General features: G+C 39.0%; 1 protein-coding gene across 12 annotated transcripts in view; it reads right to left on the bottom strand.

Annotated features, from left to right (window-relative positions):
- The window catches only part of NFIA (nuclear factor I A), a 408,138-nt gene that overhangs the window by 92,272 nt on the left and 291,416 nt on the right, over positions 1–24,450 (bottom strand). The window lies entirely within an intron of this gene.

Genomic DNA, 24,450 nt, shown 5'->3' with positions numbered 1-24,450 from the left:
GGAAGGATGAATGGATAAGCACACTTAAGTCACGGAACACAGCTTATGCAACCTACAAGATCAAACCTAAAAGAATTAAAAAAAGAAATCTACCTGCGAATGGAAAAGTTATTTTGAATTGGTATGAATTTGTCATAGAAACAAACAGGTAACGGAAGGGTCCCCTGATGTCAGCAGATAGTTGATTTTAACTTACTCTCCTAAATCACAGCCCATCTGAGGGCTTCTGATCTCTAATTATGGAACACCACTTTCCCAGTGCTTCCTGAAAGTTGTCATCTGGGCCAGAGGCCTCTGGGACCATTCACAGAGACGGCTATAGCAGCATATGAGGATTCGTATGCAATCATTTCATCTGCCCGTTACTTTACTTCAGTGCCAAGGCACATTTTATACAATTTAGCTGTTTTAACATTTAAATAACCCTCAACAATGGTAACTCAGTTGTTCACCCAGTGAATAATTTATAGTGGAAAAAAAGAAAAGGTAAAAATTAAACAATAAAAATTAAATGGTTAAAGATGTCATAGACAATGCAAATAATATTGTAAAAGAATAATGACAATGGAAAGGTATTTAATGACACAGGATAAAGACATAGCAAGCCATTACAAAATGGGATATTACACTGTGATGCCATTTTAAAATGTATTTCTATGTACAGAGAAAGAACTGCAAAGAAATATGCATACACTATAATAGCAGTTCTCTTTGCATGTCGGATTTGAGTGATTATCCCTGCTTTTTTCTGCTTGTTTTTTTTCCTATGATGAACATATATTACTTTATTTTAAGAATATATAATAAAAGTTTGTTTTTAAAAATAGTATTTGTACTATAGTCTAAGCTTTTCATAGCATTTCCAGCATAGCAAATGCTCTAGGAAGAAAATCAGGCAAAAATCGTCCCCTGTAATTACTGCATGTGTGACGTTCTCAGCAACCACACTGACACACACAGCTAGAGGCATCTATCAGTTTGGTAGGGTGCCGATTAAAACCATGAAAACTTGCATGTAAAAATAAAGGAAATGATTCCTAGTCTCCACATCACAGGACAAATTTGGGCTCTTTTAAATTTGCAGTACAAAATTGGTCTCATTTCATGTCAAAGAACCAAATCTCATTTCACTGATATATTTTTATGTATTATGCTCTGTCTATGGCCAGAGAATTATTTGGATGACCTGGAAAAATAAATAATAAAAATAACAATGGTATTAGCATGTAACTGTTATCAAGTAGTTGCTAAGTATCATTACTATTCTAAGCGCTTTGTAAGTATAGATCTGTTCAAAAACTTAGCTAGTTTGGCCTATGTCTAAACATGTCCTTAACACCTTATCTTCGACAAAGGAGGCAAGAATATACAATGGATTAAAGACAATCTCTTTAACAAGTGGTGTTGGGAAATCTGGTCAACCACTTGTAAAAGAATGAAACTAGAACACTTTCTAACACCATACACAAAAATAAACTCAAAATGGATTAAAGATCTAAACGTAAGACCAGAAACTATAAAACTCCTAGAGGAGAACATAGGCAAAACACTCTCCGACATACATCACAGCAGGATCCTCTATGACCCACCTCCCAGAATATTGGAAATAAAAGCAAAAATAAACAAATGGGACCTAATTAACCTTAAAAGCTTCTGCACATCAAAGGAAACTATTAGCAAGGTGAAAAGACAGCCTTCAGAATGGGAGAAAATAATAGCAAATGAAGCAACCGACAAACAACTAATCTCAAAAATATACAAGCAACTCCTACAGCTCAACTCCAGAAAAATAAACGACCCAATCAAAAAATGGGCCAAAGAACTAAATAGACATTTCTCCAAAAAAGACATACAGATGGCTAACAAACACATGAAAAGATGCTCAACATCACTCATTATCAGAGAAATGCAAATCAAAACCACTATGAGGTACCATTTCACACCAGTCAGAATGGCTGCGATCCAAAAGTCTACAAATAATAAATGCTGGAGAGGGTGTGGAGAAAAGGGAACCCTTTTACACTGTTGGTGGGAATGCAAACTAGTACAGCCACTATGGAGAACAGTGTGGAGATTCCTTAAAAAACTGGAAATAGAACTGCCTTATGATCCAGCAGCCCCACTGCTGGGCATACACACTGAGGAAACCAGAAGGGAAAGAGACACGTGTACCCCAATGTTCATCGCAGCACTGTTTATAATAGCCAAGACATGGAAGCAACCTAGATGTCCATCAGCAGATGAATGGATAAGAAAGCTGTGGTACATATACACAATGGAGTATTACTCAGCCATTAAAAAGAATACATTTGAATCAGTTCTGATGAGGTGGATGAAACTGGAGCCTATTATACAGAGTGAAGTAAGCCAGAAGGAAAAACATAAATACAGTATACTAACGCATATATATGGAATTTAGAAAGATGGTAACAATAACCCGGTGTACGAGACAGCAAAAGAGACACTGATGTATAGAACAGTCTTATGGACTCTGTGGGAGAGGGAGAGGGTGGGAAGATTTGGGAGAATGGCAATGAAACATGTAAAATATCATGTAGGAAACGAGTTGCCAGTCCAGGTTCGATGCATGATGCTAGATGCTTGGGGCTGGTGCACTGGGACGGCCCAGAGGGATGGTATGGGGAGGGAGGAGGGAGGAGGGTTCGGGATGGGGAACACATGTATACCTGTGGTGGATTCATTTTGATATTTGGCAAAACTAATACAATTATGTAAAGTTTAAAAATAAAATAAAATTAGAGAAAAAAAAAAAAAGGAAAAAAAAATAAATAAAACTCAAAAAAAAAAAAAAAAAGAATTCTAAAAAAAAAAAAATAAATAAACATGTCCTTATTTCTGACCACAGATTTCCTTAATGAGATTCTACAAGACAACCTTCAAGTGTCACTACAGATTCTGTAAGAACAGAGACCAGGCCTGCTTCTATTTTCAGGCTATCTGACAAACAGTCTAGAACATACCAAGTGGCCTGAAAAGATATGTCAACTATTAACACTTTTACAGTTCTCAGCTTTATCTGCAGCTTTACTAAGAGATGCCTGGACAGAGCCAGACTTGGGGTTTTAACCCCAGGAAAGAAACAAACTGCAAATTGTAAGTAAATCTGCATAGACAGACAAGGACAACATGAAGTGGCGTGTGATTTTCACACAAACTAGACAAATCAGGATCAGATCCATTCTAGATCAATATCTATGTGACTTGAATTAGAAACAAGTCACTAAGTGACTTTAGCTGTATTTGTTTGCTCACTGAATCAGTAACCAAAGTCATGTCATGCCAATGTCCTAACATCATTAGGATGAATTGAGATTTTGGGTTAACGTTCACTGCAAGTAACCTAACCTAAGGTATCATCATGAGAAGAGATTTCAAATTTAAAAATAAAAAGAAAGGAATACAAAGCTCCAAATGTAAACAAATCTCCCAATTCATTCAAACTTCTGTGCAAACACATTTTAAGGCTTCCAACCAGTCCACTGATTTAAACTCAGCCAAATGCCTGAACTATGTGTCATAGAGCAGAAATAGAATAGAAAATGAAAATGTCAAAACTTTTAAGATGGCAGGATTTTTTTCAGATGATGGAATTGATGAAATGCAGTATCTGAACTAATCTTATTAAAGAAAGCAAATGGTTCGACTCAAGGAAAAGCTGTCATTTCTTTGAAAAGTTCATGTTTTCCAACCCATGCCATTCTAAATAGGGCAGAAACGCTGACATGCTTTAAACACACCAGTTCCACTCTTAAAAGGGGGAGGGAAATTATATTTAGATGATACACATCAAGATGATGAAGGTGGTAAATGGATTCAAAATGATCAAAATTCAAATCCTCTTTAAAAGGGTTAAACTGAGAAGAAATACTGTGTGTACATGAAGAACAAGCCAAACTCTGTATAATCTTCTAAATTTATCACAGCCAAGTAATATGAACCCCGAGACTGTCATGAATCTCAAAATTACTTTATGTTTTCAATTTTTAAAGACTCATACTGAGCACTTTTCCTTATTATATACTTTAATATTTTCTCCATATGCATAATGTATGTTTTGGTTAATTTGCTCTGTATACTTAATTGACCAAATGAAGTTTCAAAATGCTAGTCAACTGATTTCTGTTTAAAGCTAGACAACATTAATCCTAGTTTTTCTTTCTGAAATCAAATTTGGTTTCTGTATGTTATGTTAAAAATAAACTCCTTGTTAAAATTTCTTTTACCAAATAGCTATACAACTGTTATACAATTACTGCACAGATGAATGACTGATTAGCTTTCTCTTAATGAGTCAAAACTTTCATTTCAATATATTTTTTAGAAGTATCAGATTTTTTAAAAAAGATGATGATGTAATGCTACACATTTCTCTGGAACAAACAAAATATTACTTCAAAGTTCTTTTTGATATATAAAAATAAAGAAGTCTAGCTGGATTTAGAAAAGGCAGAGGAACCAGAGATCAAATTGCCAACATCCACTGGATCATCAAAAAAGCAAGAGAGTTCCAGAAAAACATCTATTTCTACATTATTGACTATGCCAAAGCCTTTGACTGTGTGGATCACAATAAACTGTGGAAAATTCTGAAAGAGATGGGAATATCAGACCACCTGATCTGCTTCTTGAGAAATTTGTATGCAGGTCAGGAAGCAACAGTTAGAACTGGACATGGAACAACAGACTGGTTCCAGATAGGAAAAGGAGCACGTCAAAGCTGTATATTGCCACCCTGCTTATTTAACTTATATGCAGAGTACATCATGAGAAACGCTGGGCTGGAAGAAGCACAAGCTGGAATCAAGATTGCCAGGAGAAATATCAATAACCTCAGATATGCAGATGACACCACCCTTATGGCAGAAAGTGAAGAAGAACTAAAGAGCCTCTTGATGAGAGTGAAAGAGGAGAGTGAAAAAGTTGGCTTAAAGCTCAACATTCAGAAAACGAAGATCATGGCATGCGGTCCCATCACTTCATGGCAAATAGATGGGGAATCAGTGGAAACATTGGCTGACTTTAATTTGGGAAGCTCCAAGATCACTGCAGATGGTGACTGCAGCCATGAAATTAAAAGAAGCTTACTGCTTGGAAGGAAAGTTATGACCAACTTAGACAGCATATTAAAAAGCAGAGACATTACTTTGTTAACAAAGGTCCATCTAGTCAAGGCTATGGTTTTTCCAGTAGTCATATATGGATGTGAGAGTTGGACTATAAAGAAAGCTGAGCGCCGAAGAATTGATGCTTTTGAAGTGTGGTGTTGGAGAAGACTCTTGAGAGTCCCTTGGACTGCAAGGAGATCCAACCAGTCCATCCTAAAGAATATCAGTCCTGGGTGTTCATTGGTAGGACTGATGTTGAAGCTGAAACTCCAATACTTTGGCCACCTCATGCGAAGAACTGGCTCATTGGAAAAGACCCTGATGCTGGGAAAGATTGAGGGCAGGAGGAAATGGGGATGACAGAGGATGAGATGGTTGGATGGCATCACCGACTCAATGGACGTGGGTTTGGGTGGACTCCAGGAGTTGGTGATGGACAGGGAGGCCTGGTGTGCTGCAGTTCATGGGGTCGCAAAGAGTCGGACACGACTGAGCGACTGAACTGAACTGAGCCTGACTTTATCAGGTGAGTCCTTCAAAAGAAGGATTAGAAGTCAGAGAGAGTCTCCTGCTTACTTTGAAAAAATAAGCTGCCACATGGTAAAAACGACCTGTGAGAGGGCCACATGGCAAGGAACTGTAGGGACCTCGAGGGGCTAAGTAGGGCTGTGACTGACAGAGGGCTTTAAGGAAGCTAGAACCTTAGTCTTAAAGCTGCAAGTAATAGAATTCTGCCAAATCATGTGTTGGGATTGATGTATATAAAATACTAGGTGTAAAAAATAGATAGCAAATGGAAACCTGTTATAAAGCACAGGAAGCTCAGCTCAGGGCTCTGTGATGACCTAGAGAGGGTGGAATGGGCAGTGTGGGTGGGAAGTTCAAGAGGGAGGGATCTACGTATACATATGGCTGGTTCACTTCATTGCACAGCAGAAACTAACACAACATTGTAAAGCAATTAAAAAGAAAAAAATACTTTCTCCCCCCCACACCCATCCCGGAGAAAACCCTAAGCGAAAGGATTTTGGCCTGGACAAAATTTTGATTGTAGTCTTGTGAGTCCCTGAGTAAAGGAACCAGCTAAGCAGCGTTCAGACTCTTGACCCATGGAAACTGTGAGATAATAAACGTGTGATGCTTTAAGCTAAACGTGGTAATTTGTTACACAGCATTAGCAGACGAACATGATATTAATATATAAGATATTAAAATATAACAAGTTGACCCTAGTAATATGTAATTAAAGATGCCTGGTGCTAAGTCATTTCAGTCGTGTCCGACTCTTTGCAACCTCATGGACTGTAGCCAGCCGGGCCCTTCTGTCTGTGGGACTCTCCAGTCAAGAATACTGGAGGTTTCCATGCCCTCCTCCAGGGGATCTTCCGACCCAGGGATTGAACCCACATGTCTTACATCTTCTGCATTGGCAAGTGGGTTCTTTAACACTAGCGCCGCCTGGGAAGCCCATTAAAGAAGCTTACTATGCACTAACTAATCTCTAGAAATCCAGAATTTTTCAATATTTTTAATGTCTGTTCTAGTAATGAGGTTTTCCATTAGCCTATGCTCACCCAGAGAAAATGGTTAAGACATCTTCTTAGGAAAGAGGCTTAAAGTTATTTCTAGTGGTGTAAGCACTTTGGAAAATTTCTATTTTCTCCTGATTATTTCAGGAAATAACAATAATAAAATGTGATCAAATGATATGAAGAAACTCAAAATAATTCTGGAGGTCTCTTATAACCAATCAAGAGTTTTGGGGGGCGGTAACTTTTTGCTGCAACCTGAAATACAAAAAGAATATACAGGAGAAAAATCATAATCAATATTAACTCCCCCCTCTCCTGAGTCATGAGATTACCACACACTTTGACCAAGAATTTTATAGTGACAAGAAGCAACTACTACAGGAATGAGAAGAAAGTATAATAATGCTGTTCTTTGCTTGAGAAAGCTTCTAAAATGAGATATTTTTGAGTCAAGGAGCTACAACATTAGTGGGAAAGGGGGAAGAAAGAGATCACAATAACCTATAATTATTCCACTGACCATAGAACACCATGCTAGATTTTTAAAAGGAGGCAAAAAGTCCGGGTTAGTGCTTAATTTGTTAGAGTACTTAGTCAAAAATCCAACTGTCCTGTGAAACTTATCCCTGTTTAATGTTGTTCCAGACAGCAGGACCTTATCTTGTCTGTCGCTGGAGTTTGGGTGATGTAGTTCCAGTTGTCAAAAAAGATTTAACTGATATATGTTTCTTTCTTCAAAGTATTAAAGTTGAGAACAGAAAAGTTAGGGGACTTCCCTAGAGGTCCAGTAGTTAAGATTTCGTGGTCCTCCTGTAGGGGACAAGGGTTTGACCCCTGATCAGGGAACTAAATCCTACATGCCACATGGCCCGGCCAAAAAAAAAAAAGGAAAGAAAGGTTAGTTTTAATACTGTTCATTTAGACTCACAATCTGTTTGGGAGAAGCTCTGGAAACCGACAAACTCTGCACTTTCATTTTAAAATCCAACATATAAGCTGGTTAGAGAGGACCACTAAATGCTGCTTAAGTTCGGTTGTTCATGTTTGACTTCAGACATTCTCCTGTTTGCTATCATGATCGAATTCCCAACAACCCATCTTTACTGCTTTACCACAACAACTATTATACTAAATCTAAAGGCTATTAGGAGCCTTCATCCACCGAGGAGCCTCAAGAGAGCCACAAGGCAGCTAAAAAGATGCCATCATATTCCTACATATCGATCATTTCCAAAAATCAGGCTGAGAATAATAAAAGTCACAAACGACAGAGTCCTGCTATGTGCCCTGTACTTACAAATCCTTACGTCTGTGTCTCAGAATGGTAGGTATTATTATCCTACCTACCTCTAACGTGCTGTCACAGAAAGTAGGGATCAAGGATATCAAGCAACTTGCTGAAGACCATACAGCCATTCTTTTCTGTACACCTGTAACTAGCACATCACTGTTAATCAACCACACTGCAATATAAAATAAAAATTAAAAGATACAGCCATTAAGTGATCATTCTGACCCAGGTCTCTCAGGTTCTGAAGCTTGTATTGTTTTGTTAAATATCATACTCCCTCCTGTAGTTTCCCTTGTACACTGTAAAAACAGTGTCCTATTTAAGGCAACAAAATACAGTTGAACTTTCTGATATCCAAAGAAAAGTGATTATCAACTGCAAAAGAATATGCAAAATATTAAAATGACTCTGAAGTACAGTACTAAGAATCATCTTGTCTTATATACCAGAGGTTTTACTTGGCCTTAGTAGGAATCAGTCAGGATTTTATTAAACATCCTGAATATATTACCAGTAATTCTAACACAGAACCTCCAAAAGAAAAACATCACACAGACTTAGAAGTCTTCTAACAGATAATAGATGTTAAGTTCTAAAACAGCAAATATATACACATTAATATATACAACAGGCCTCTTCCCTATTCAACACCTTGTTTTCTCAATAGCCTCCTGCAGACATTAGCAGAAAGGATCACAATTCTTCTTTTAAGAGTCATTGATAAACTCCAAGCCTAGTCTATATGATAATGCAGAAATGCCTCACTTAATCAAAAGTATGTGGCTCACACACAATTATTTAAAATTCAGTAAGTCTTGACATCAAGGGAGACCTCTGAGCTACTAACATTGGTGTCAAAGCAGGTAACTAAGTAGAGGCATTTCACTCATAAGAAGTGCAGTTTTACAGAAACTAAGAGAAGTATTTCAAGAAGACAGTTGTGACGGAGTGAGGTGAGTGCTGTTGAGAGGTCAAGCATAATGAGAATAAACGAGCTCTGTGAGAGTGAGGAGCATGGAAGATGGGTTAGAATGGCCTGCAAAAATCAACAGGAAGGGAAGAAGCAGGACAATCGGTATAGTCAATTCTCATGAAGTTAGTTTGTAAAGGGAAGCAGACAATTAGGGTAGTAGCTTTAGGAAGAAGGGGGGAAGCAGTGGGAGACAGTAAAGCATGCTGGGCTACTGATGGAAGTGTCCAGCAGATGGGCAGAAGGCCATGGCTTGGTGGGAGGATAACTGAGCGAGCGAAGTCCCAGAGAGGGTGAGAGGCCACAAGATTAGTACGTGGAGGAGCGAGCCAGGATTTGGACTGAGCTAGCCAAAGCCCTACCTCCCTTCAGTATACTATTTCACCCAGGTGCCCACTTCTGAACAAAGTTCCCATTACTGCTACACACCAATCACAGGCTGGTTTAAAAGAGAGCTTATTAATGGTACGCAAACATTTTTCTCCAGCCTAAATAACATGCTAACTGCCGTCCTGACTGTTGTCTCTACATTTGGGTCTTCAGATTCCCTTCTACCTCCAGGTCTCAGTGTGGGGAATGGATACACCAGTCACGGCCGTCAGACTAATGTTGTCGGCATAAACTGCAGTGCCACTTCTCAAGCACAAAACAAAAGCTGAGGACCAGCACTCTATCTCGGAAGTCACCTACCACCAGCAGATTTACACCCAGATGCTCAGCTTCTAGATGCAGAGCACTGTCCCAGTCTCTAGCCCCCCCAAGCAAGAACAGAACCATTATAGGGCCATTTCAGCTAGACTTTATATGAGATCATCTCCAAGGGTGATGCTAAATAAAGACTGTGATTGGATAGATTAATCCCATAGTCAAAGGACCATCCTGTTTTGTGGCTATCAACACATGCTGTGTGATAGGAGTTAGTTCAAGATACTGTATTCACCCTAGATTTGTGTCCTAATGGTAAAACCCATTAGGGTTCATTCTAAAGTAATTTAGTATGATTAACACACTCAACAATACAAAAAGGTAAAACATTCAGACTATTTTGACTTTTAACCTTTTTCAGTGAATAAAAATGTTTTAAAATCATTTTTATGATGGAGAGAATAAAATGAAAGTTAATATAGCTTCTGAGGTGTATCCTCATTGTTCTATATGCAACCATTTAAAATGAGCTAAAAGGACCCCCCCCCCAAAGAATTATCACATCATAAAGAAGTTCAGGTAATTTAAAAGGCTTGGACACAAATGATTTCTTCAATTTAGAAAAAAATGGGAGAATGGAGTACAAAATTATATGGATAATTCAGGAGAAAAGAAATGATGAGTTCGCTAATGTATTCCAAATGTTCACTTGTTAAGTGAAAATTTACAGCCAGAGAGAGTGAAGGATACACACAAGGAAACTGCTAAGTCACTTCAGTCGTGTCCGACTCTGTGTGACCCCATAGACGGCAGCCCACCAGGCTCCCCGTCCCTGGGATTCTTCAGGCAAGAACACTGGAGTGGGTTGCCATTTCCTTCTCCAATGCATGAAACTGAAAAATGAAAGTGAAGTCGCTCAGTCGTGTCCGACTCTTAGCGACCCCATGAACTGTAGCCTACCAGGCTCTTCCATCCATGGGATTCTCTAGGCAAGAGTACTGGAGTGGGATGCCATTGCCTTCTCCGCACCATACAAAAAAAAAATCTGGTTCCTAAGCCAACAATAAAGTCTCATGACTTCTGAGATTTCCTTTCCTTTCAGGGTAAATACAGACACCCCACTGTCAGGATGCTGTTGTTGTTCGGTTGCTCCGTCATGTCTGACTCCTTGTGACCCCATGGACTGCATCACGCCAGGCTGCCCTGTCCTTCACTATCTCTCAGAGTTTGCTCAAACTCATGTTCATTAAGTCAATGATGCCATCCAACCATCTCATCCTCTGTCGCCACCTTCTCCTGCCCTCAATCTTTCCCAGCATCAGGGTCTTTTTCAATGAGTCAGCTATTGCATTTCATATACTTACAAGTTGGAGATTCCCTACCCATCCTATCTTCTCCCTAACCATCTCACCCTCTCCCATGTATTCAGGGCAGGATTGATTTTGGCTCAACACAGCACTCACACACATTCACAGAGGACTGAGAATGAAAAAGAAATTACTGAGAAAACTAAACTATTTTCTTTGCATGAAAAAATAGTACAATATAGCATAATGTTTTATTCATTCTGCCTAGATACCCAGATGAAAAGTAAAAAACTCAATCATACATATGTTTGGTTTATATCTGCTCTGTCCAATATGGTAGCTACTAGCCACATGTGGTTACTTAAATTTAAATTAATTAAAATTAAATGAATTAAAAACTTCAGTGGCTCAGCACAGCCACATTTCAAGTGCTCAATGGCCTTATTTGGCTAGCTGTTACAGTATTGGACAGTGCAGAGTTAGAACATGTTGCATCACTGCACACAGTTCCATTCGACAGCTTTGGTCTATATGCCACCAAATAATCTTTTAGATTTTTGGTCCTGCTGTAGAACAGCAGATAAATCTTACTTTGATATATTTTATCAGCATGTTTAACCCTCTTTTAAATTGTAAAAGCAAAGCACATGCACTATACATGAGTTGCATAAAGGGAAATAAAAAAACCCAAACAAATGCCTTTTCCTCTTTATCTTCAACAAGCTGAGGGTAAGCCAGTGCTCAAACTTGGTAAATAACCTTTTAGAGACTTTTCTCCACTCACAATATTCATTTAGATGATGTGGAGTTAAGTGTTTATCAAAATATGTTCACTCTGTCAGTTAAAACATGATTGAAAGCTTGGAGTTTAAGGTGCCTGCTGGTAGAATTTAATTTGTAAGAGATGCACAGTCTGTGACATTCCCTGCTTGGGATATGCCTACACTGGGAATCTATTAAGTCCTAATGTTCCTTGGTTACAAGCAGAGCACCCATCATTTTACTTAAAATCTGAAAACTGATGTGAACATTTCATAAGGGAAAAAAGAAATATAATTTTAGGTCTCTTCAAATTGCTTGAACTGTGAAATCAAGTAATGAACGCTAGAAAAGGTTCTGTCAGCTAGAATCTCAGCTTAGTGTAGTCAGCATTTTCTTGCTAAACCTTATTATGGCAAAGCATTTGATTTTTCATCTCTGCACTCTGTTCATCTCCACAAATAAACTACTTTGACCTCCACCTGTTATGTTACTTAGTGAAATCTGCCTGCCATCCTTCAATAACCCTATTCTTTGCCTTCAAAGGCCTTTGAGTCGTCGAGAAAGTGGGGAGGTAGAGCCAGGCAATGAACTGAGTGGATAGCACTTTGTAACCATGGGGTAGTTCATAGCTCAGGACACAAGCCACAGGGCAAAAGGAAATGGATTTTTTTTTTTAAGCTATGCCTGGGGATGCTGGAAGGGGGCAATACATTTAATCATTTTAACATTAAAAATTTTCACAGAAACATGCTCTCTTTTGAGCTCTTATTTAAGGCAGAAAACTGGCTTCCTCCTCATAAGAAGACCTCTCTCTAAAAGAGTCATACCTTCATTTCAGAGAGATAAGCCAACAGGTCATTTCAAAGCTTAAAAATACTTAAGCAGGTTTATGATTCTGACAGTTGGCAAAACAAAATGAACTGCTAACCTCAAATGCAGCTTTGTGGATACAAAAGGCCCAGATCATTGTTAAAAACTACTAAAACAAACAAAAACATAAAATCAAAAGGAAATAGCTGCGTACAACGACACGAGCCGTTTTCAGAAGCAAAACGACATATCAGAAGAGAGGATTCTGTGTAAAGTTGCACTTCTGATGAATGCTACATTCAACAGACAAGATGGTGTCTGTCTAATTACACTGAACACTTATCAGAGCGGGATTAGCAGGATGTTTCTGCTCACTGTCATTCTTTGTGACAACGTAATGATAGATCCGTTTACTTAGGAGTGCAATTATTAAAAACCGTGCTGTTTTCTTAACTGTCTTCATATCTTGGAAATATTTTATTAAAAATTACTTATCTGAATAAAGGGTAAATGCTTGGCAAAGCTTTTCCTATCAATTAAGTAAATGAGTAAGTTCCATTCAGTCACAGTCTTTGTTGGGCATCTTATGCGAGTTTGCGGAAACTTGATCACTATAACAATTTTATACTGGAGTTAATGATTCACCCTTTTTTCGCCTTGTCTTATTTGTCCAAATCCTGAAGTTCGGTTTTCACTGAAACTAAAAACTGCTCATGGCCGACATTTTCTCTGGAGTCATGATTTAGCACTTCTCCTTCATATTCACACCTTTTTTTGGAACCCCACACAAGAATCCAATTTTATACAGACAACTCTCCATGGGCCAATCAGAATGGGATGCTAGCAAGATACCATCTTCTGCATCTTTTTCTACTTGAATAATTCACTTTATCCAGTGCCTATTAGGAAAAGGTCTTCATGCACGATAAAACCAAGAAAGCAAACCACACTGGACTCTACAAGTAGGCTGGCTACCTCCCAAGCCAAAGGACTATTTCCATACGTATTTAAACAGACAAACCTAGGTTCCTCTCTCTCTCCCTCTTTTTTTTGATTCCAGTTACCAACCCTCAAATAATAACTGTTGCCAACTGAATGTGAAAAACAACCAAATATATGTACTGAGGGTAAGTTGCTGAACCTCTCCCACAGGGAGAGTTTATTTCTCAGGCTTTGTTCAACTTAAGACAACTATCAATTAGTCCAAGTGGAAGATAATGACATTTATAACAACTTTTCTCTGCAAAAGTCTCCAAATGTGTGGCTAGGATAAGAAATTTATGTGACCCAATATAATAATTATGTGTTATAAAGATTTTTTTTTAAACTAAAGGCATGTTAAGGCTTCAATGCCAATGGACAAACTCATAAAAATATCAAGCACATCAAAAGGAGAAAAATGACCAGTTAAGTCTTTTGAGGATACAATTTCATTTCTAAAGGAAAAAAGAAATCACCCACTGGCAAAAAGAAGTCTTAAAATTAGAAGCAGGTGCCTTTGCTATGAAGTGATAAATATCAAAGGATAGCTGGCCCTGAAAAGTATTCTTATGCATCCCTTATTACTTTTAATCTTCACACGTGTATTTTGACATTAGAACATGGAGTGCTGCTTATGCAAGTACCTAAAGTGTGTTAAAACATGAGGGACACTGCACAGCCATTTTGATAAACTGTCTCTTCGCTCAGGTTCATGAAATGGCTGAAAGGCAGACTGCGGATTCTAATGGGCCTTAAGTCATAAGTAATCATGATATCCTAGAATGCATTCATCTTGGAAGCTCATCACAGTGAAGTGATTTCAGGGTCGACAACTAACACTGCAGAATCATCTGGTGCTGCAGAGGACACTTCGGATTAGAAATGGATATTGGGTTGCCATTCCTTGAAAGTCTAATGACTTGAGTGTGTTTCTAAGGATGCAAATGAAAAAACCTTCACCTCTCCTTAGATACAAAGTGGAAAATCCCTAGAGGTTGGCATGTTCCTTCCAAATGAAGCACAATGAGATGTTTCAAACACATTAAAATGTGGAGGGTCATGTGAATGGGCATTTGCAGCTGTCTCTGGAGCCTGTCTCCATTGTGGCTGGGGGTGCTGATCACAGCACAGAGTCCCCCACTCCAAACAGACCCAGAGAACAGGGAACCAAAGTAACCCAGGATTTAAAAATCCAAACGTTTCAGAGTGGGGGTTTAATTGTTGCAAAAGGGAGATCAGTAATACTTTGAAGAGGCATGCTGAATAACTATTTATTCAGTTATTCTATCGGGGTTTAATATTTCATCAAATTAAAGAGATGCTTTGAAATCAAATGATTTTTTTTTATTTTTACTTCTGAAGTTTTCTCCTGTCCCAGAGACATACTCTGTGACTCGGTACAGGAGAGAACACTCTCCACTTTTAGTACCTACTGATTTACTACGTCAGTGTGAGCGTTTCTTATCATCTTCAAGGATGTAACTCACCCATCATCTCCAAAAGGGTGCCATGTCTTCGATTAACTGATGAGCTTATGATGTGCTTAAAATCCATGGATAGATAGAGTTGGATAAATAGGCACTATTGTAATTCTCTGCTGAGCAGGAAAGCTACTGAGATGCGCACCATTGCATCAGAAACTGCTGGGCTGCGCGGGGCAGAAAAGTTCCTGACTCCTGAGACCTGTGTATGCCTGGACTTTTCTTTCTTTTTGCTCCCATCCCCATAGAGAGCCTCAAACTCAGTACTACACACCAATTTTGTTAAAAACACTGGTGGCCAGAAGAGAGAGAAACTTTTCCCCATATAAACTGACAATATTACACTTGGTTATTTAACATTTAAATAGAATCATCAGTGTGTAGGCCTGCGAGAGGGAAGTTAAGTCTGCAAATAGTATTATTAGTGATCTGTACTTATTATTATTAGTGATATGTGCATATACGTACAGATATGTAAGTGCTCAAAAAGGGACTGCAGCCTATCAGGTTCCTCTGTCCACGGAATTCTCCAGGCAAGAATACTGGAGTGGGTAGCCATTCCCTTCTCCAGGGGATCTTCCTAACTCAGGAATCAAACCCGGTCTCCTGCATTGCTGGCAGATTCTTTACTGCTTAAGCCACTAGGGAAGCCCCAATAAACATTAGCTCTTTCTAATAAAACCACGTATTTAAATTTTTAGCAGCATTCCAATGACAAAATAAAAGTAAATTTATCTTTTATTATTAATCAGAATGTGGTATTACTCATGTCTAGGAAATACCTACATTGTGTTCATAGAACAGATCAGAGGAAGTAGGGACGCTAAAGAAGCATTGTTTTTGCTCTTTGTATCAGAGGTGAAAAATACCTTCTGAATCCTACAAATATTTATTAATATGTATTAGACAAATAAAATCTATTAGATATAGAAAAATCAACACAGGAAATTCTTAGGTAAGTCATTATCTATCTACCTATATGTTTGTCTGTCCATATCCTTTGTTTCTTCTCTTCCAACTATACTTTCTGTTATTTTTCCGCTTTGGTGAATTTAATCTCATTGCAGAATAATTTTGTTTCCTCTCAGTAAACACCTGCTTTGATGCCGCCCAATTTCATTATCTGCAAGTTAGAACTGCTTTAGGAAGGGGTTGAGTCCATGGGTGCAGATAGCTAAATTTTTTGCTGGAATGGGCTGGCATTGTGTTGTACCCTTTCTGAGTGTTGCCTACACATCCGCATTCTACCTGTTTTTCAGAGATAAAGAAAGATAAGATAGTCTGAAAGGGAGGAAATGGGGACAGCGTTCATTGACACTCCTTTAATAATGGAAAGGCTGATACATCTGCTCTTCAAGCAATTACAGCGGAGGATAGTGGTCCAAGCCAACGAATCAACTCCTAAACTACATGACTTTTAGCACACTCAAGTCCTTGTAGAACTGGGTACTGGTTTAACCAGTTACCGTTCTTCTTTCTCTGGGGTGGAAGGTTTGTCCTATCTATTTTTATATGCCTTCTATCATCTTGCACAGTGCTTCATATATAAGAGATGAAGATATGTATAATAGGCTTTCAATTTAACTTCACAGTATCTTAAACTCACACGGGCATCTCAGCTGGTGCAGCTGGTAACGAACCCCCCTGCCAATGCAGGAGATGCAAGAAGACACGGGTTCAATCCCTGGGTCGGGAAGATCCCCTAGAGGAGGAAATGGCAACCCACTCCAGTATTCTTGCTGGGAGAATCCAATGGACAAAGGAGCCTGGTGGGCTACAGTCCATGGGGTTGCAAAGAGTCAGATATGACTGAGTGTCTGAGCACACATCTTAAACTCACATAGCACTTCAGCATTTTGAAAAAGGGGTATAATATATGTGTAAAGCTTTAAGTTTATAAGTATACTTTACATTTATTAAAAACACCTTTATCTCTGTGCCATGCACAGTACTTTGCACACAGCTGGTGCTTAAAAAATGGTAGCTCCTGTTTTTATTATCATCTCATACGATCTTTTCAAAGCTACGAGTTAGGAAGGCCAGCTGTTTTAAAGAACCCATTGTTGACATACGAGAAAATGAAAATTCAGAGAAGTCATTTGCTAAAAATCCAAGGCTTGTTCATAACAGAAGAATTGGAGGATTTTGAATCTCAATTGTACTTTTCTCCTCTTTAAAATACATGTTATTTCTCTCTTATTTTCTCCCTCCCCAGCAAGCCCATGAAGATTGCTGTGGCTGGGATGAAATTTACTCGAAAGCTCCTCCTTACAATGTGCTAAGTAAGGCCACTTGATGAGCCAGCTCTTTGCCACCTAAGGCACAGGGGCTGTGCTGAAGACAGTGACAGGAGCAGGAGACGGAGGACGATTCCCCACATAAAGAGAAGGTACAGGATACACTTTTCCTTCCTGCTTTCTAGAATATTCACACAGCTTCGTTTTCAAATATGAAATAAAAAATTTGGAGGCTTGGGTAATTTATTTATTCAGACAAGGCAAGCTAAAATGCAGCATCTGTTTTCCTGGGAGCTTCCGTATTCACAAAATCGTGCATCTGAGTTCTCTGATGCACGTCAAGCTGCACTCATTCACTCGACGAATGCACTCAATCACTGAACAAATGTACGCAGCACTCCACTTCCTGAGCACTTTGCCCTCCTCAAAAGGTAAGATAAGACATGTGCGGTTCCCATCTTATTACTTATTCAGTTAGCCAACAAATCTTGATTGAATGGTTATTACCATGTACCAGGTACTTTAACTGGCTTCAGGAATACAACAGTTATTTTTTGGATTGTGCTTTACCATATATCTGACAAACACACATCCACACACATGGTGTACATGCGTTTACATGGGAAGAGTATTTCTTTTCTTCTAATAGGTAATCTTTTATTAGAATATGTTGTTCTCGCTCCCTTTGTTAGCTTTAAAAAATAGCCTTGATAAAGAAGATATGAACATTTCTGAAGGGCAGTTAAGGAGTGCTCAATTTGTAATATAGTTCATCTCTCATAACCCCGTATTTGGATGAAATTTCTCTGCTAACAGACGGTCACTAGAGAGCAAGAACCCTTGTCACTGCAGTGGTGCTCTCTGGTGCACTGGTCTCTATCTGGCAAGTGCCAATATTAAAGAGGTAATGGGAGACAATGTTGTCACATAATGATGATTTCCCAATGCTCTATAAATGCAGAAGAAAAGCCAAGACATTGATCCTATGGCAGTGTTCTGTAACAGTGACTCTTCCTATTACAGCAGGAGATTGTGGGAGGTTTAATCATCTCCCTTAATATATGCCAGTGCGGCTGAGTGTCCATGATCAATGGACTATTGTTACTAGTCTGCAGCCTTTTTATTGGCATTGATAATGGGCTTCTGCTCATGTGTCTCAGCTACAAGTTTAAGCTGGTAAACTTTCCCCACTCTTACAACTGATGAATGACTATTAGCAGTCAAATTAGGACCAGTGGAGTTGGGAATCAACTGAACTCCATATGGAATATTGAAAACTACAATGAACCAACCTAAGTCTGCAAAATGCAACTGTGTTCCTAGCAGTTGTGACACTTGAACTCTGGTTCTAAATGTCCTGGGCTTCTGGTTGACCCAATGTTTACCAACTACTCTTCTAAAAATACCTTTAAAAATATATACATTGACTTAATAACTGTGATAAGAACAGACAGTGTATTATTATAGTGCTTAATTTTAACTTTCAAAAATGAGGACTGCTGTGCCTCTGGAAAAGGTCAGTCTTCATTCCAATCCCAAAGAAAGGCAATGCCAAAGAATGCTCAAACTACTGCACAATTGCATTCATCTCACACGCTAGTTAAGTAATGCTTAAAATTCTCCAAGCCAGGCTTCAGCAATATGTGAATTGTGAACTTCCAGATGTTCAAGCTGGTTTTAGAACAGGCAGACGAACCAGAGATCAAATTGCCAACATCCTCTGGATCATCAAAAAAGCAGAAGAGTTCCAGAAAAACATCTATTTCTGCTTTACTGACTATGCCAAAGCCTTTGACTGTGTGGATCACAATAAACTGTGGAAAATTCTGAAAGAGATGGGAATACCAGACCACCTGACCTGGTTCCTGAGAGATCTGTATGCAGGTCAGGAAGCAACGGTTAGAACTGGACATGGAACAACAGACTGGTTCCAAATAGGAAAAGGAGTATGTCAAGGCTGTATATTGTCACCCTGCTTATTCAACTTATATGCAGAGTACATCATGCAACGCTGGGCTAGAGGAAGCATAAGCTGGAATCAAGATTGCTGGGAGAAATATCAATAACCTCAGATATGCAGATTTCACCACCCTTATGGCAGAAAGTGAAGAACTAAAGAGCCTCTAGATGAAAGTGAAAGAGGAGAGTAAAAAAGTTGGCTTAAAGCTTGACATTCAGAAAACGAAGATCATGACATGCGGTCCCATCACTTCATGGCAAATAGATGGGGAAACAGTGGAAACAGTGTCAGACTTTATTTTTCTGGGCTCCAAAATCACTGCAGATGTGACTGCAGCCATGAAATTAAAAGATGCTACTCCTTAGAAGAAAAGTTATGACCAACCTAGACAGCATATTCAAAAGCAGAGACATTACTTTGCCAACAAAGGTCTGTCTAGTCAAGGCTATGGTTTTTCCAGTAGTCACATATGGATGTGAGAGTTGGACTATAAAGAAAGCTGAGTGCCGAAGAATTGATGCTTTTGAACTGTGGTGTTGGAGAAGACTTTTGAGAGAGTCCCTTGGACTGCAAGGAGATCCAACCAGTCCATCCTAAAGGAGATCAGTCCTGAGTGTTCATTGAAAGGACTGATGTTGAAGCTGAAACTCCAATACTTTGGCCACCTGATGCAAAGAGCTGACTTATTTGAAAAGACCCTGATGCTGGGAAAGACTGAGGGCAGGAGGAGAAGGAGACGACAAAGGATGAGATGGTTGGATGGCATCACTGACTCAATGGACATGAGTTTGTGTAAACTCCGGGAGTTGGTGATGGACAGGGAGGCCTGGCGTGCTGTGGTCCATGTGGTTACAAAGAGTCGGACATGACTGAGCAATTGAACTAACTGAACTGAACTGAACTGATGCCTTTGGGAAGAAATCTATTTCTGAAAGAAGTTTATCTCTGAAAGTTTTTAAGAAAAGGACTACAGCTAAACTTATTACTTACCAAATTTGGCTTTAAAACTTTTTACTGAACTGTTCAGAACTTCCAGCATCTTGGCTAAAATAACAGTGTCTGTTAATAAAGTTTTACAATTACAAAATTACTGAAGGCATGCTAGAGTTGTGAATATTTTTGTACAGGAGAAAATTTAAGGAGTAAGAAGCTCCTCTTTTCAAACACAGAACTAAATTTCACTGAAAAAGTTGTATAATTTTACATATTTTTCACAATAAAAAATACGTTTATTCTAATATTGACTGGCATGTATGTGCCAAATGCAGAAAGTGGTGCAACTGAGTAATCCATGAAACCCACTGAACCCTCAAATGAGCCAATTTTGGGAACACAGACAACCTGAGAAGCTTCACAGGACAGCCACAAAACTGCTTTGTAAGATAGATATATATATGAAAAAAAAGATATGTGGAGAACACAAATTTATATATACCCATGACTGAAAGGCTAAGAGACATCATGTCTCACTTTCAAGTTTGTGAACTTTTTCATTTGAGGTCCAATGGAAATCCAGTTTCACTGCCTCCTTCTGCAGACAGTGTCTCTAATTCTAAAGTCAGGTTGAACCACTCTCTCCTTTTACCCCTGTAGCATTTAATCCTGCTGGCTTTCAACCACCATGAGCTGGTAAGGTCTGTCTCCTTCAATAATCCTAACAATATTTCATACAATTAGAGAACATTAATTTTAACAAAGGATTTGGCACTTGAAGCAGAAGTTCAAGTTGATCATTTAACTGTCATAACTTTGTGACTTCCCTGGCGGCTCATTTGGTAAAGAATACGCCTGCAATGCAAGAGACCCAGATTTGATCCCTAGGTGGGGAAGATCCCTTGGAGAAAGAAATGACAACCCACTCCAGTACTCTTGCCTGGAAAATTCCATAGGGAGAGGAGACTGGCGGGCTACTATCCATGGGGTTGCAAAGAGTCAGATACAACTTAGAGACTAAACTGAACTGAGCTTTGTGACAGAGATGGGGCAGAAACCACAGTTCCCATCTTACAGATGGTGTCTGACCACGAAGAAAATCTGGTTTGCCATTGAAGACAGGGACTCAATGGAGTCAACTTTGAACCTACTCTGTACTGCACACAGTCAGCACTTAATAAAGATTCAGTGACTTGGTTTGACTTGAATTATATTGATTAGATGACCAGCTCTTCTTCTTCATGTACTTCCACTGGAGGAAGATGAGAGAGACAGGAGAATTTTCTTCTTGTACTGAGGTATGAACCACTGTGTAAGGGTACCATCTTCTCTGACATGTCTGAAAATAGGTTAGATTTCTATCTGTCTAGAAGAGCATTAATGGCATTCCTACTTACAGGAGGGAGAAAGCTTGGGGATCACAACAGTGAAAGTTCAGGTCGCCTCTAGATAAGGCAAGAATTGAGTGGTAGGAGGCTGCAAAAAGGAACAGTCAAGGAAGGAGCCTAGATCAGGGATTTTCAATCACTAACATGTATAAGCACCACCCATCTTGTTAAAATTCCATGGGTCTGGGTAAGGTCTGAAATTCTGTACTTCTAATAAGCTCCCAGATGATGCCATGTTGCTGGTGCGTGGACCACACTTTGTGTAACAGATTAGACGTCACATAATACAGATTTCATAGTGTCTCATATGGGTGTTAATTAAGCTACTATAGAGAAAATTTCATATGGAAATCTGAAAATATTCAGACAAAAATCAAGAAAGTTACAGAAAACATTCTACAGAAGATTCGTTATTGGAATTCTTGATATACAGCTTGTAATAATGAATTGTCCTTTTATTAAAAAAAAAGCATTATCTTAAAAATCAATAAAGTATTCTCTTTAGAAAAAAAGGATTCGATTCCCTTAACGGAATACCCTTCGAGGTGAGAGATACTTGTAATAAAATGCTATATACTACCACTTGTCAACGGGGCCCTTGGTTGAGCCTTAGCAATTGTTTTGCTTGCTGTTGTTGCTTAGTTGCTTAGTCATGTTTGACTGTTTTGAGACCCCACGAACTGTAGCCCACCAGGCTACTCTATTCATGAGATTTCCCAGGCAAGGATACTGGAGCGGGTTGCCGTTTCCTCCTCCAGGGGCTCTTCCCAACCCAGGGACTGAACCTGTGTCTCCCTGTTTCCTGCACTGGCGGGCAGTCTTTACTGCTGAGCCACCGGGGAAACCCATGGCTTTGTTTACTACTTGCTAATAATTGGATTTGACTGAATAATAGCCTACAGATTGAGAATATAGTAAACATCAATTCTGAGAGAATTACTGGTGGCAAGTTCTGCTTTCAGATTTATGGAAAGCACCCAAATTCCCTGCTTTATAGGCTTCATTCATTCATTCAATCAACATTTATTGAGTACGTATTATGTGCCAGACACTGTCAGGGATGCTGGGTGTACAGCAGCAGAAAAGACAGACCCAGGCCCACTACTCAGAGTGTATATCCAAGTAGGAGAACATAAGATAACAGGAGAAGATGGTATAAAGAAAGGAAAAGTTTATGAATTATAGGATGATAGAAGAGAAACAGCAGCTATTTTAAGTCACTGGAAGCCTCACTGATGATGTATTATTTGAACAAAGATCTGAATCCTGAGGATTATATGATTTTATGAGAAAAATGATAGATATCTGACTTTGTTAACAGTTAATACTGTTGGTTCATGTATTATGTCCTATATGTATTTAATAAACCCAAAATCCTTCCCCGACCTGGGTGCACGTCAAGGGTTTGGGATAAGGAAGTAGGGGATTTTTCAAGTCTTTCTGATGAATAATTTAAATTTTTTTTATTGTTATGTTTTTAATTTCAATACAAGCCTATCACATGAGACCTTAAAATACAAGTATAAATGTTTATAGTAAAAGAGGTTACTGGGCAGAGAAGACAAAACTTACATTCCAAAATCAGAACTGAAATTTGGATTAGGGATCCCCAGGTTTACGATCTGTGTGACTCTGGGCAAGTCACCTAACATTTTATAATTCTCAGTTTTCATCTCTACAGAGGCAAGCTCACTCTACTTGCATGATTTAGGGCAATTAAAAAAAAAAAACTTGGTAGACAGGAAGTACTTAAACAATTGTAACCATAATCTTTGCCATACATACGAAAGCACCATGCTCAGTATCTGACCCAGTGTAGGCGCCTGCCTCTTGGTTTCCTTCCTATTCATTTGCATTATCAGTTCCTCTGCAGTTTTTCATTTGTCCAGATAAACAAGAGTTGATGGTATGTGCACTTTTGCTTGATAGAATTTCATAGGACTCATTTCATCAGTGCATGATTAGCTTCAAAGCTTCGAATCTAACCCAGTTTTGAGATAACTGGGAAACGAAACTAAGTGGAGAGAACAAACGCAGCATTGTAAGAGAAGCAAAAGTCAGCTTGAGGTTGTCTGATGTTTTTAAACTAACATCATCTTTAATCTCCTATGCCCTTCTTCCCAGATAATAAGAGCTGTGCACTAAAAGTGCTGAGATAAACTAATGGGGAACAGGATACTACAAAAGACATTTGAAAGAGCCCATGTAATTTACTGCATGTCTGGTTTGTTTTACTTTCCAAAGCCTTCCTGTTGCTCCAGGAAATTTGTCTCTTCTGGCAACCTTCGGCCCTCTTTTGGCCGGGGAGCGCTGAAAAAGCATTTGAGGGCAGGTAAACAGATGCAAAGCTTTCTGAGTGGAGGAGTAAGCACAGGCCTTGCTTCCTGGGTCACATCTGAGACATAAACAAAGTATCCTTTAGTACTAGCTTGTGAGAATTATTCCAAATGCAGGCAACCAAGAGGCTGCTGGCCTTCAGATATGCATAAACTCCCAGCACATTATGAAGGTAATTTACATGTGTGGACCACTAAAAGCCTCCTACTCAATGAACTGTATCCCTGGGGAGATGCTAGGCCTGGATCAGTGTGGGAACAACATAAGGGTGTCCTCTGTGCCAAAAGGGGATTGGGCTAGATGGAAAATCCCCCAAAAGGACCATCTGGCAGCATAAATTATCCATTTAAAATGGCTGGTGTGAGTTAGTGACACCAAAGCCACCAGGAACATGTACAACATCCTTCAGTTGAGTTTTAATGTCCCCTCAGGCCCTGTTTCTATTACGACTTTCTATGCTGAATACGGACAAATGTAAATTTATCCACTGTCCCCTCCCACCCCCTGCATATATACCATGAAACTGCATTTTTCAATAATGAAAAAGAAATAGAGAATGGAGCATCAGTCCAGGAATACAGTAAAATTATAAGGGATTTCTCTAAAAGTATACATTTTTTCCCTTAGAGAATCCCCCCTACTATTAATTATATGCTTACACTATATGTGTATATGTATATAGCATGTGTG

Source organism: Bos grunniens, chromosome 3, assembly GCF_055505025.1.
Source record: "Bos grunniens cultivar Pamir isolate PY7600 chromosome 3, Bosgru_T2T1.0, whole genome shotgun sequence".
NCBI lineage: Eukaryota > Metazoa > Chordata > Mammalia > Artiodactyla > Bovidae > Bos > Bos grunniens.
Note: the sequence above shows the minus strand (reverse complement) of the source record. Positions and strands in the feature narration are given on the sequence as shown.